Below are 3,908 nucleotides of genomic sequence, written 5' to 3' on the forward strand. Positions count from 1 at the left end.
ACTTGAATTTCATTCTAGAGAAAATATACCTGAAGGATGGTGCAGGAAGTAGGACTGAGACAAATTTGGGGTTGGTGGGTCAATTATACTTTCATAGTGTGCTTCTGAGGGACAGTGAGAATCACAGGAAGCACAAGTGATGAGCCCAAGGTAGCCTAAGTGTTTGATACAGAGGTTTCATCTTCAGAAACTCAAGGCATGAACATAAAGCCACTGTTAATTTGCTGACATCTTTTTATTTCAGAAACCCCTTTGAGCTGTTTTCTTCATTCATTTTGGGATGTGAGCTGGAAAAAAAAAAAGCCATTTGGGATAAACTGCCCATCTCCTTGGTAAGATAAGTGTCAGTTCAGACAAATGAAATCACCTCTCATCAGACAGGCCCTACAATGTTATGCCATAGCCTTTCTGCTGCCACCTACGCAAGAAACCATCAGGCAGGAAATAAGGACACGAAAAACAGGTTTCTGCAGTGGTAAAGCAGAGCTGGTTTGATGGCTGACGCAGGATGACGTGAGCTCATGAGGAGGAACGTGTAGATGCATCTGAGTCACCTTCCTCCCGGCATCATCAGCCTTTGTTCGAACATCAAATAGTCATTTTGCAGTTGTTTCTACTGCTAAAATTCTTCGTCTGCGGAGATCCGGGCACATCTCATGGGCAAATGGTATCAGCTGGGTTTGCGATGCTGCTGGGTAAAGCACAGTCCTCACCACCCTCCAGGTGGGGCATTTGGCTTGCCCAGGTGATGCTGCTAATGAAAATGTAGGGAGAATGGATATAAAGAGTGGATAGAAGTGTTCCCCCAGCAGTATGGCTTTGTGAGGTGCTGGTATGGGGTTTCTGGTTTCCTGTATGGTTAATTTTACTTGTAGAGAAACTCTTTGCTGTTCTTTTCCCCCTCATCTCCAGGTACCCTTCAGAGTGTTTTGTGGTTTTCTGAGTGCAGTTCTAGAGCTAAGGATCCATCCCTGTCTGTGGGAGGGTAGTGAAGTTCAAGGTGATGGCCTGGCCTACCTAATGCCATGGGAGAGCTTGGGCTTCTCAGCCTTCCCTGCAAAGCCCACTAGCAACGTGGTCCTTTAGCAGCACTTGCTGCCCCAGAGAGGAGTTTCCCAAAGGGTCCTTGGGCTTAGAGCAGTTCTTTGTTTGTTTTGTTGCCAGCTTCTTCCATGGCTTTTTTTGTATGTCACCTTGGGGAGGTGCTGCCTTGGAGAAATGTGATGTGCTGGGAAGAGAAAAGGCTGTGGTGTGGCTGGGTAAGTGTTTGCTTTCCCTTCTCCTCACCTTCCCTGCCTCAGGCTTGCCCACAATGCTATAGCGTGCAGCACCAGTTCTACCCCTGAGCACCTCCTCCTGTGTAAGAGGAGTCTTGATAAACCTGCTCTATGATCATGTTGGGCCAGCAGCAAAAACTTGCTAGGAGGGTGGCTGTGGAGAGGTGGGAAGGGTGTGGATGGAGCATTAAGAATTCCTTTGTCTTGGTGCAGATATTCCTGAAAAAGGAGGGGGGCTCATACAGATTGGCTGGATTAGGCTGAATGCAGAAGGCAGTGGGGAAGCTAGAAGCCCTTTGGAATAGTCATTAGGGTAAAAACCTCAATTTAGTTGTTGAAATGTGGAGAATTTGCATGGGCAGCCTCAAATAACATGGTCATTATGGTCTGGGCTGAATTGGGTGGATAAAGTGCAAAGCAGGTGGTGTGGCAAGGTGGAGGATCCCATGCTTATTTGTCCCACTGCAGTAATGATGGACAGGATGAAATGCAGTTTTCCGTGCTTCACTTACTCCTGTGTCTTCTGAATGCTCTAAGTAGATGCACAGCAAGCAGCTGCAGAGCAGAGCGTGCTCCTACCTGCCAGCAGCAGCAGATTTGTGAAGTTAGTGCCTTACGAATGCCAAATTACCCTGAACCAGGAGAATCTGCAGCAGATACAGAGCAGCATAGAGCAGAAATAAGGCTGTGAAGCTCAGGGGTGAACAAACAGTAATAACTGTTGAATAGAGTCTGAATCATTCTCCAGCTCACTGCTTAAATCTTGGTTTTCCTAAGGTATTGTCTGCAGGTATTGCCACTGGTGACAGTGTAATGGGATGTGTGTGGTGGGAAGGTTGCATTCCTGAAGGCTCCATTTTATCTCTTCGATCAAAAACATGATTCCAAAGGAAAAGTTAATTGGAACAACACAGTTTGTGCTATTCTGCTTGCAAACCATGACTCACATCAAGAGCTATCTCCTGCGGTCACTTTAAGGCATGCACTGTGTTAAGCAGACTGGGTTATAGTACTGACTCTGCAAAGAAGGGAGCTTGACAAAGGGTTTTCATCATGAAATGAATATTTCATCGCTGCTTAAGAGATCTGGTGAAGAGAGAAATGTAATAATCTGAGGTATCAACTGTCCGTCTCTGCTGGCAATGTGACTCATGCCTCTCGCTTGTGATACCTTCCCTCATTGCTCCTCCTCTCAGGAGGAAGAGAATGTATGTAATGTTTTACTTTGGACAGCCCAGTTTTTCTCTAGGTTTGAAGAGGCTGTTTCTGGAGCCTGTCTTGCTGCCCTCTCATTTATTATGAGGTAAAAGCTAAAAACATCACGGTCACATCCCCATTGCCTTGGGATCCCTAATGCTTGTGTATGGATAGAAACAGTGGCAGATGGGGCACGTTTCTATCATACTGCCTCAGAGTTGCTCTTGCAGCTGAAGACTGCAGGGAATGGATAGGTTTTGCAGTGCTTAACTGCTTATAAAGCCTAATGCTCCCCAAAACGGCACATCTCTTGCTTTGGGCAGGCTTGGGGTGGCACAAAGCTGGCAGTGCCACCTCCAGCTCTTGGAAGTACGTAACAGCTGAGTCCATAAGTGATCTTTCTCTGCTGGCTCGGGAAAATGAACTAGCATCTAGTTGAAAAGCTGGGAATGATCCAGAGACAAGGCTGTCGATAGCCTTCCTTAGCCAGCTGCTTTCCAAAAACCAGTTGCAGGGATATCTCATGTGGGTGCTTTGGCTGATAACAAGGTTGTTTCTTTCCCAGTATTTTCATTCTGGTGTCATTTCAGACTCTTCCTCCATCTTGCTGTTTGTAGCTGAATTTCTAGCTCAGGATCATAGAGAAGCAGATTTTGAGCCCCCAAGATGGTACCTAATGAGGCAGGTTTGCTCTAGCAAAGTCAATCATCCAAGCAAAGCATCTTCCTTCCTTGACCTAACCATAAATGAACAGCCAGCACTCACTAGACCTAAAAGAAGATTATCTTGTGTTGGCTCCTACTAGATGCCAAACTGAATTGAACTGCTTGGCAGCGTTATGCTCCGGGGATGCACGCTGGTCTCATTTCTTGAGCCCTCAGCCCCTCGGGCTGTTTGGTCTGGCAAACCTTAAGCTAATCCTACAAATATCCTTGCATTTTAACAAGCAAAGTATGTGGCATTGAGATGGAAATTTAATGAGAGGAGGCTGAGGAGCAACGCTGACAAAGCAGTGACCTTTCCTCTGTGGCAAGTCCGACCGGGTCCATCCTGAGGTGCTGAGATTAATGAACACGTTGGTTCCAGCCAAGAGAAAATGGGTGTTATATATCGTAGTGCTATTTTATTGGGATGCAGATTTCATAGCACTGAACTCTTTGCTCAAGAGAAGCCTTGAGCTGAGCCAGCACAAAGAATTATCATTGAATTATCTACAATTCCTACTGCAAGCATGCTCCAGGGTCAGGGCTGGAGCAATCTGTTTGAGTGTGGGGTTGCCCATTTGATATGATTGAGCAAATAACTCATTGAAGAGGAGTAGAGGTTTGCTGTATGTATTTCAGTTTGCAACATGAAGTAATCTGCATGCATTTCCGCCAAAAGAAAGAGATATCTTCTTTACTAGCATAGCTTTATTACCAGGAATTCCGAGTC

General features: G+C 45.9%; 1 long non-coding RNA gene across 1 annotated transcript; it reads left to right on the forward strand.

Annotated features, from left to right (window-relative positions):
- Positions 1 to 821: 821 nt before the first annotated feature.
- On the forward strand, positions 822 to 3,581 carry LOC134158198 (uncharacterized). Its single transcript, XR_009962643.1, has 2 exons — positions 822 to 912; positions 2,055 to 3,581. It is a non-coding gene; the product is annotated as an uncharacterized LOC134158198 (long non-coding RNA).
- Positions 3,582 to 3,908: the final 327 nt, after the last annotated feature.

The sequence above is a fragment of the Pezoporus occidentalis genome, unplaced genomic scaffold (assembly GCF_034315485.1).
Source record: "Pezoporus occidentalis ecotype Australia unplaced genomic scaffold, CSIRO_AGI_Poc_V1 ctg10, whole genome shotgun sequence".
NCBI lineage: Eukaryota > Metazoa > Chordata > Aves > Psittaciformes > Psittacidae > Pezoporus > Pezoporus occidentalis.